Genomic DNA, 10,951 nt, shown 5'->3' with positions numbered 1-10,951 from the left:
TCTCAGTTGAAGAAAGGATGATGAAACCTTAACAACGACAATAACGGCATTTCCTAACGAATTGTCTTATGGCCTCTGATATTTGCGCGCGAAGCTGGCGCGTGCGACCTTGGGAGGTCATAATTGCCGCTTAATAGCATAAAAAGACAAAGACAATGCCAAACGACACAGCTAAAAATTCAAACGAAGAACTGATCTTAGCTATACTGTTTGAGGAAAAGAAATACAAAATTAGACAGCCGCAACACACGCCACTAAAGCCGCCACCATCGGCGTAACGCGGAACCAACAGTTGGCAACATTCATTCGCGCGTCGTTGCTTCGTCCGCTTCGTCCCCGCAACGAGAGCCGCCATCTTCTCGCGCCTAACGTTTCCTATGGTTTTGTTCTCTGCAATCCGCGCACACAGCGCATCGGTGGCCGCACGTCTGCTCGGCGTCGCAATGCGGCCTGCGTCATTTTCTGGTGCTCGCGCAATCGGTGTGAAACATGTCGCATGTGAAATGTTTGATAGAAGTGCCTCACGTCCAAGTCAAGCCGCCGTACGGGTGCATGGCTGTGCGCCCCGTTCTCGGCAGCGTCGACGGGTTTCCGGCATGCGGATTTCAGGTACGTGCAAATGCGTTTCGCCCTCCTTTTGAGCTCCGGAGCAAAGCGTGAAATATTTCATGTGAAAGATGCAGTGTCCGTCATCATGGTGTGAATTTCGAGCGGCAAACGAGAACTTTGGCACTTAGAGCACACCGCGGCTGCTAAGTCAGCGTGGAAATTGTTTTTCGTTACCGCAATGTGTTGCTTTCAGTCTAACCTGCGGCTTGCGGACAGCTAGCCCATCGACTTTTGCTTGTGGCTGCGATAGGTATGTAAATGGAAGCGGTAATAATTTTTGAGCGCAGAGAGTTGTTTCGCTCGATGTTGGTCGTGTTCATGGCGTTGTGAAGGCTAGAAAACTGGCTTGATCGTGCTTAGTTCTAACTCGAAGAGGCGTAACGTTGGCGCTGGATGTGTTTGTTTTCCGTGCCGCGAATACCAGTTTAATGCTTTTTGTTGCATGAGAGTGGTTGCTGCTACATGCCCTCTGGGCAGAACACACTAAAGCAATTTCCTCACTCATATGTATGCAATGTGACGCAACAAAATTTCCAGCGTTTTATTCGGAGCGTAAATATCCAGTATAGTTTAGTAAGAAACTCAAATTCTGTCTTAGCTTAGTAGGCGTGAAACAACTGAAACTCTCATTCCTTTTTGAATTGTTCGCCCAAACCGCACCGCCCGCAGATGCGTCATCGGGTATTTATTTGACAGTAGCTTCGCTACGTGAGTTGTGTTATGCGCCAATATTGCCCGGTTAAGTATCCTGTTAATTTATGCCGACGCTCGTTCATCTTGCTTTTAAGCGGTTACTATCCCCGAGTACCGGACGATGCCAAACTTGTGAGGTGTAGCAAACGCGGGAAATTCAAAGTGGCGTGGCTGCAAGTTTCTGTTTTTACGTTTCTTGCATTCAAAGCTAACATAAACAGTATCACTGATTTATTTTCCATTTCTGCTGTACTTGATCAATCTAATGTGACAACTGCATTTGCTCTTTAATGTTCTCCATTTACTGTGTATTCAGCTTGGCTGCCGCCCTCTCTTCAGAGGATGCCGCTGTGATAGCTCTTTCGTATAGCACATGCCTCTAGGCCCTTGTGTTTCAAGGGCTCTGGCGAGGCAGCAGTGCTCCAAGTAATTTTACCATCCTATATATTTTCTATTTTGCATCATTCTTCCACGATGGATTTTAATGTTCATAGTATTCGTCATTAGTCATCGCCATAATTTTATAGCACGTAGATTTTACGCACTTTACAGCGACAATTTTTAGGCCCGTTTACAGCCAAGTCACATCTTCCATAATACATCAACATTACCACTTGTCATGGTGCTCTTTGGCCAAACCTGGCCCTTGCGCCATAATATACCACACATCATCATCATCAGCTTGGCTGCCAGAAAATGCTTGAATTTCTTTCAGTATCCAAGTGACGAAATATTTCACTGACGGCCGTGTGTGAAACACGCAAGATGACAAAACTGATAGCAAAATGATGAGATATTTCTTTTATAGCGTTTGGACTCGACTTTTGGTGAGGATGTCGATCGACCTTGGGCCTGGTGACAGCACACTCGACATCGCCAAAGTGCAGCCTATCAGTTGAGTGCCCCCGAATGGACCATCAACATTGGAAAATGAAGCAGAGCCAGGTAGGGGCAATTTTTACTTTGGAACAGAATACTGACAGCTGCCTCTTTTTTTTTAAGAACTAAATAACATATTTACAAACCAATCCTTTCTCTTTGTGCAGCCTACATAGAATTGTTTTTTGCTTGTTATACAGACCTTCAGAAAGCAGTTCTTCTGAACCATTTTTGCATGCACAAATAAATAAAGAGGAGTGCACTTTCTGAAGAAATTGATGCACTGAAATGTGCGTTCGACACACAGTGAGATGCAAAATTACCAACAACTTTAAAGCGGTAAAAAAAAGTTTGAAACATGTTCTAACATCATAACCCGCCTTGGCATACGGATCTAAATATAACAGCAACAGAGGTGCATGCATAGAAGTGTTTGTAAATGTTTGCAAGATATGTACATTGTCTAAGAAATTGTTTTTATTTACTTGGAGCTTCTTGGTGCCATGGCAGTGCAGTAAAAGCTCAAAATGATGCCCCTGCTCCTAAAGAGCACCTTTAGATTTTAAAATAAAATTATGGGCTTTTACATTCCGAAACCTAAAGTTTTGAGAACCTGGCTTCTTTAATGTACACCTGAATCTATGTGCATAAGCGTTATTGCATTTTACCCTCATTGGAGGGCAGCTGCCATGGCCTAGATTGAAGCTGGGACCAGCATGACTGAGCAGCATGTCATCATAGTAAGTGCGCTATAACACCAGGTCAAAATGAGAAATACTGCTTAGAACTACCGACTTCTTGGCTCACAAGCACTTTGCACTAAGTTAAAGGAGTATGCAGTACTGACAGCTACCGTTTATGTACCAATTTCTTTTTAGGCTGATTCCATTAGGGTGCGAAGCTTCAATTAGTCAAAACCAGCCTAAATTACAGAACCAGCTCAAAACACGCACCATGTATAGTTGGATTTGGACGTGCAAATGGAGTCAATTCATGTCGCCGAAAATGGAAGTGGCAATCACACTATTTCATGCATTTTGCCTAAAACATAGTCAATAATAATTAATCAATTCCTAAAGTATTTTTTTCAAGCATGAAAGGAAGAGACAAATGGTGTTCAGGTGCACGAGCGGTTAGTTGCACGGCACTTCTTGCATGTGTTCACTGGCTTCTTTCAAGCTTGAAAAAAAAATTTGTTGCACCTACTGAGCAGTAGAAAGCTGGATTGGGAATTTTTCAGGATGCTCTACAATTTTCGCACTGACACTTTTGCTTTGAATAATATATTTGAGCAGTTAAATACTTGTTAATAACTAATTACCTAATTAGCAAAAATGCAAGAATTGGTTTCACTTCCTCAAAACGATGGCAAACGACATTACCTTGGTGCTGTCTAGCTACATGGCACTTATACATATTTAAAGCTTGCACATCTTATACAGACCACCTGGTAATTACAAGGCATATATAGAAGTGGCTAAGTTGTGTGAGCCAGCCATGTGTAGCGACTCATGAGAAACAGCCATGTTTCTTTGACTTAAGGGCATGATAAGATTTACATGCTCGACACCTCGTATCAGTGTGCTCTAGGCCTGTTCGTAGTTTAGCTGCTACATAAACAATATTTCTCCACGTGTAAGCTCATATCCATCTTTCAAGTATATTGCCTCGTGTGTCCAAAATAAACCATCTTCGTGCTTCCTTCATTATGTCTTCATCTGTTGCTGTGCTAAATTTTTAACATGCAACTGCACAAATTTTCATCTAGTTTTCATATTTCCTCGTTGTTTGGTGGCTTTATTTCTGAACAAGTTGTTTTCGTTAAACCCTGTTGCACACAGCAGTACACAGCATTTCTGCCTAGAGTAGGAATTGTTTTTTTTCTCATATGGACATTAATACACCTTGCCTGGGCAATGTAAGGCATTCTACATAACACGGCCCTGCAATAATGTTTTATATTGCATTCCAGCATCATGCAAAACTGTTTACTTACCAGATTAGAATATGTATAAGTGTTGGAAGTAACAGAACTGGAAGAAGCCAGCAGATAATGAGGCCGAGGAAAGCATACAGGAACATGTTTTAAGTTTTTTATATGAAGTATAGAAATGATAAATTCTAGGTAAGTGAAAGTGGATTAAAAGATATCCACCTGTGGGTGGGGAACGGACCCATAACCTTCACATTACGCATGTGATGTACTGACCACTGTGGTACTACGGCCGTGTTCGAGCGTCGACAATCTGAGGGGCCATTGTGGACGGATTCTGAATGCTGCCTCGGTGGCACAGTGGTTAGTGCATCGCATGCCTAATGCAAAGGCTGTAGGTTCGTTCTCCCCCCATGCCTGCTTTTTTTTACCATTTTATTTTCCCTTTATCATTTCTACATTTAAATAGAAAATTACAAATGATTTTCCACGTGCCTACCGTGGCATCTTCCAGCTGTGATTCAGAAAAATTTTGACCCTCAGTATCCTTTCTTCTCGTTTGGAAGAACAGGAGCTTCATTTTAAAAATAATGAATTCACCTTGTTCAGCATCTCAATGTGGTCTCAAATCTTATCACAGCATGTGTATTACTAAATGAAGTTTTTGTTAAGATGATGATATAGCATGGGACCTAATTAGCCTTTGTGTACAGATATATGACTAGTCTAATAAATAGGAGGACTTTAAGAAGCACTTCTAGCATGGTCTGAGCATGTGTTAAAAAAAACTAATCTAGCATGATTTCAGGCATAACTGTTGCCCCAGAAAAATATTTGGATCATCTGCATTGACATTGTTTTTAGAGAGCACCAATACTGCTTTGATAGAAGTAGCCTCGTTGAACATGAAGCATCGCTTCTTGCTGAGTCAAGGAAATATTATCTGCATATCTGAGGTGCATGTGTCATATGCTCAAATTCTGTTTAAAGGCTGCTAATAAGAAAATTACTTAACTTGCCTTCCAGAGATTGCTTCAGTAGTCTATGCTACTCGATCATAAACAATTTACCATAGTGAACATTCATCAGTTGGCTTTGCAATGTTTATGCAAAATACCACAGTTGCCTACTAGACATGTGACTGCACTAAAACTTGGAATTAATGACCAGTAAGATTTAGGAGACAGCAAAACTTAGTTTATGACTCCTGTTTCTGCCATAGTTTTTTACAGTAATTACTAGAGGGAATTCTGGTGCTGGAGTCGTACCACAATGGGAATGATGGGAAGCACATGGATTTGTCTGATATTCGTGCTTGTGAATTCAGACGTTCTTGTGGCTTCGTATATTATAGGCTATATAAATCTTATTGTCGTAAATTTCAGCGCAGTCTATACTCTTCGAAGTGCAGAAGACGCCGCCAACACGCACAATTGCTATTAATTGCAACGATTTAGCTTGTCCAGGTGTCCAAATCGCAAGGCGCCAAGCGTCTCAAGGCACTGGTATGCCCGCGATAAATTCATCAGGGCGTTGCACTCTCTTGTCGTTACATGCCTCCGTGGCTTAATGGTTTCAATACCAGACTTCTGTTCTAGAGTTCCTGTGTTTGAATCCTGTCGTCGGACGATTTTATTCTTTATTTATTTATTACACAGTATATTGTTGAAAATGACTAGTTTACAAAGTCACAAAGCCATTTGAAGCCAAACAGACGAAGTTTAGGCAAATCCATGTACTTCCCATAATTTCTATGCTGGTACAGCCGTTCTTGTTTGATCTCCTGTGAACACTAACGTCAGAGTTCCCTCTAGTAATTATTTTATGAAACTCTGATTTCTGCGCCTCGCTCGTGCAGAAGCGGCACCACACCTGCTGCGTAAACATGCACTACCTTTCGGCCAAGTGCGGGGAATGCTGTGAACTCGCCCTGTACAAAGCCTTCACTAAGTAAAACAAATCACAACATGCAGTTGTTGCCACGTTCAACTGGTGGAATGAGTAGTGAAATGCAGCACCTCCTGAACTAGTTCAGAAAGTGCAGGTTAATCAAGTGGAGATTATTAGTAACAGAAGTTGAGTGATTCTGCATTACATTCACGAAATATACTTCATGATACTTTTCCATTTATTTCCTCAGTTATAAAGAATCCCTTTTGCATTGTTGGACAAAACTACAGAATGCCAACATATTTTCTAGCATTAACTGGTAGCAAACATGTCAAAACTTGTTCTAGTTTCTGGATTGCCTCTTTAGCCGTTAACCCCCAAGTTAATTCCGGAAAAATGTACCAAATTTTTTACGTACTCAATTTTTCGCTGTCATTCTCATTCTAAAAATATATTACTTCATTGGTCTCTGGTTAGAAATAACACAAAAATAGGAGCTGCTCTTGCGGGCAGCTTTCCCTCAATGCCGACTGTAACTCATATTTGACAATAAGAGCAGCGTAACATCGGGCAGAAAGAGTGCGACTCGTCATTGGCGATATTGGTACTACCTCCAGTCACTAGTACAGCTTGGGATCAATGGTTAAAGGTTGCGACTTTGTTGCTGCCCAATTTTAATTCTGCAGCTGTTACACTTGGGTGTAGCGTGTGTATGCATTAAAATGGCTTCACGCTAGAGGAAAGCAACTGTAGTGCAGAGAGGGATTAGTCATATTTATATATTTGCTTTGTAAAGATGCCCTAAGTTCATCTTTTGCAGTATAGACTTGGCGCTCATTGGCCAAAGATGCCCTTGTGCTACTAAAACCTATCAATTAATTCGCTTTCAGTCTGTGAGTTTTAATTTGTTTTTCTTGAACTGCGCAATTCCCACTCACAGGACTGCATGTCATCTGAGGTGTTACTTCAATCAAGAATGTTGAGGTTGTTTGTGAAACTCGATTTCTTGCCTCAAACGAGCTTGTGCAAACTGACCAAGCTGATAATTCTACCTGCTTATATATTAAATATGTTGTGGTTATGAACCCTCATAATGAATGACACATAGTATAAAAATTTTATCTGATAAAACAATTTAATGAAATTTTTCATGTTTTTCGTGTTCATGTTCACTTCTCTACTCTAGTGTCCTCTCTGCATGCCTCACCTCTTTTTTTGCATAATAAATATCGCATAAACTTAACCATGCTTTTTTACCACAATCCAGGGGGAAAAGGTTCCGGTAACACCATACATTCAGTATGGTGGCCCAGATGTGTGTGCAAGCAACCTCCTTCATGTGGACCAAGAACTACTCTGCAGTGTCTTGCAGACTTCCATGCGAAGCCCTCAACATTCTCGTCTCAGTGGAATGGCTGCTCATCTATCTGCGTATCCATCACCAAGACGGCCAGTTATAAAGCTCCTGTACCCGTTTAAGAAAGCTTAATGATTTTTTTATTTAGTTTTCAGGGTTGGCCGTAGAATCTTAACATTTCTGATGTTTCTAACATTTTTACCTGGAACAAAGTGGTGCAATAACTTTAAACCAGTGTAATGTATTTAAGTGATGCTCGCTCTAATGCCTATCTGGTTTTGTTTGTGTTTAAGAAATTTGAATGTCTGATGAGGTAGCGGCAAATTTGACATCGTGGCTCGTTTCTATGAGCTGCTAGGAAATAAGACGCAAAACTTATCACACGCCAGTTGTAGCATTTTTGTTTTCATGACTAAAGTATACACGTTTCAAAAGATGGAAAGTGGGGAAAAAAGCCTCAAGAACATAATCATCCTAGGATTGTCATGTTCTTACAACTCTGCAATGACTAATGCCTCATACGTATATCTTGGGAGCACATTGGTCGCACTGCCTACAGGTATACTTGATAAGAGTATAGCTTGCACTCAGATTTGCCACGCAGTTGATGGCTGATGGCTTTTGTTTGTTGTCTTCGTGTTGATAATATGTATTCAATATTCATTTAGATGTGCTGCCGTTGTTTGCAGGCACCTATATATATATATATATATATATATATATATATATATATATATATATATATATATATATATATATATATATATATATATATATATATATATATATATATATATGATGTTCTTCGTTTCCATAAAAATTTAGTTTAGAGTTAGCGCTCATCTTGTCTGCTTCTAGTCTGTGTCCGTGTCACTTCGCGCTACAATCCAAGGTCATGTTACTGTACCAACTCGCCCAACTTTCTATCCTTGTGTTAAAGACACACTCAGACTTGTTCTTACTTATGTGACTGGTTATTTTTGTGCTTTATAATAACATGCAGTGCTTTTCGAATGAAAACATGTGATAGTTTGTAGTCAGGTTACTTAAAAAAACTGTTCTGCTTAAAATTTAATTGAGCAAGGCTGTGTCATTATTCGGTGCTTATGTCTTTGTATAGGTATGGTTTTACTCCTTATTTTCCTTTTTACATTTAAAATGTGCAAACATTATTATGTAACCATCTCTCTTTAATGAAATAAATACTTCTGACATTTCGTCACAAATTTTACAATGATTTTGTTCAATTAGGTAACCTTAGACAAGCTGATTGTTATTTTGGTAGCTTAGCTTACAATGCCTGTGGAATATTCAATGCAAGCACATGGTGAAAAATACACTAAATTATTGGGTATAAGCAGGTCACTGGCAGTAAATGGAGCATACATATATTTCAGGAAATAGTGCCTGCTTATATATTGAACAGCATGCACAGCTGCACAGGCTGTTTTGTTCGTAAATGCTGAAACATTATTCGGCGTGGAAGCACTTTGTTCTTTGGCTTTCAGTGCTACGTTTAAGTCATATGTGTGAAAGTACTAGTAGAAGCATCCCGTGAAGATGAATGACAACTTTGATGTATAGAGATATAAAATGTGTGCTTAAAACGGCAAAATGCTTGACCGGCAAACGTATGCTTCTGTAGTACTGCACTTATTACCGTCACCAATCCATGCATTGCTTGTGCTCTATTGCATTCAATATGAGCTACAACAACGAGCTGTCGTGTCTTTCCCTCCTGGTCGAGCTGATGTTGCGAAAATTTTTGACCAAGAAAAGTGGAGGTTTTTAATTATTTCTGAAATGCATGTAACCATGCTTTTGGCTGTGTGCTGTTTCCACGGGGTTATAAGTGCTGGTGCACCAAGGTGCGGGAGATCCTGTGTCCTTGGTGCAGCGCGCATTGTTATTGCGCTCTGCATCCTGCCGGCAGTGTACTATCACTGCAGAGGAAGATTACCAAAAGCATGGCCTGTGTGCCTTGCTGCAATGGCGAAACCTTAAATTGTTTGCCCGAAAGGGTCGCACGTTATGCTACCACATGACGGACCAGAAGCGCAATATGAGGACACCTCACAGATTCTGGCTCATCCTGAACAAGGTAGTACCATAGCTAAGGCTAGGCAGCATTCACAACAGCTAGTCTGCCCATTAACTACATGGCTGTAGTGAACGCTAAAATACTTGCAGGGATAACACCCTTTTGGAAGAGTGTTGTCAATGCTACACCCATATTGAAAGGGTGGTGTCTGTGTTACACCCCACATAGAAAGGGTGTTGTTTTATTTACACCCATAGGCGAGGTGACGTCATATTAACACCCCTTCTTTTGTGGGGTGTTAATTTGCATCCCGTTGCTTGGGGTGTAGCAATACACCCAAAAAGGGTGTCACCCATGGGACAAGCCATTTACACCCTTAAGAGTGTTAAAATTTTTACAGTGTGGGGCAGTGTTCGCGCCGTTAACTTCATGTACGATCGAGAAATGTTTTATCGTCACTCCAAAGCATACGACCTGGAATAAGAAGAGAGAGATGTCGGATGTCAACCTACCAAGACATCGAACCTTCCATGCAAGGAATCACCTTCAGTTCTTTTTTTAGTTTTCGCCATTAGCTTACCTGAGCGAGTCCCAATTTGGGTAAAGCAGTATATTTAAATAAGAGACATGCAGTTTTTCTGCGGCTAGCAGCAGTTACGCGACTGTGATATTCAGAAACGTAACAACGGGCATTCTTCGTCTCTAGGGAAATTAGAACTATTTTCGAACAGGCATTATAAAACGAGTATAAGCTAATGCTATATAGGGATGTCAGACTTCTATAAGAACTTGGTCTGAGCTACGGCGAGCAGAGGCTTCACAAGCCAGGAAGGTTTGAAAGTGAAAGAAACGTGGAAAGGCTTCGTTACCATGTAAGCAACTAATGACATCATTAATTTTGTCAGCTACGGGGCGCGGTAAGGTAATACTTTGTCAGAGAATGAAGGGAAAATGGAGAGTTTGTGAACTGTTTACATGAATGCTTCCTTAACAATAGTTTGTAGCATATTTAAGTCTTTCATTTCATCCCCTTTACCGAGAAGCAGCCCACGCAACTAAAGGGCGCCAATATCTTACACAGATAACATTTTAAGGAAGGGACACAATAGAAGTAAGTAAAAACACAAACTGGCCCGTTCTGGCAACATCTTTGTGCATGAAAACAACCGAAGTGAGCAATGATGCGTTAAAATGTTTAACATAGCACTGACTGATTACAACGAAGGCGCCAAAATAACACAACGGACGAAGAAAGCAGACACGAGACAACCAGGTACACGTGGTTGAGCCTACGTGGTTGTCTCATGTCTCCTTCCTTCGTCCGTTGTTTTATTTTGGCGCCTTCGTTGTAATCATGCATAACAAACTCGGCCACCAGCACGTGCATAGCATTGACGTTATAAGTGCATCGGTTTAGGCGCAAAAACTTGATAGGCAAGTGTTGCCTTCAAGTTTTCCTACTCATATTGTAACCTTATTATTTTTTTCTAGTGACAATACAATAGAGTTACTAATAAATGCTTTACCGCCCTAAACTCATGTCCCTTGA

The 10,951-nt window shown here is 40.8% G+C and overlaps 1 long non-coding RNA gene across 1 annotated transcript; it reads left to right on the top strand.

The window, feature by feature from the left end:
- The first annotated feature begins 525 nt into the window (after window positions 1–525).
- On the top strand, window positions 526–7,382 carry LOC139060774 (uncharacterized). The gene is made up of 3 exons (XR_011515030.1): window positions 526–609; window positions 2,111–2,247; window positions 7,272–7,382. It is a non-coding gene; the product is annotated as an uncharacterized lncRNA (long non-coding RNA).
- Window positions 7,383–10,951: the final 3,569 nt, after the last annotated feature.

This window comes from Dermacentor albipictus, chromosome 6 (genome assembly GCF_038994185.2).
Source record: "Dermacentor albipictus isolate Rhodes 1998 colony chromosome 6, USDA_Dalb.pri_finalv2, whole genome shotgun sequence".
NCBI lineage: Eukaryota > Metazoa > Arthropoda > Arachnida > Ixodida > Ixodidae > Dermacentor > Dermacentor albipictus.
The sequence above is the reverse complement of the archived record's forward strand: the minus strand, read 5'-3'. Positions and strand labels throughout refer to the sequence as shown.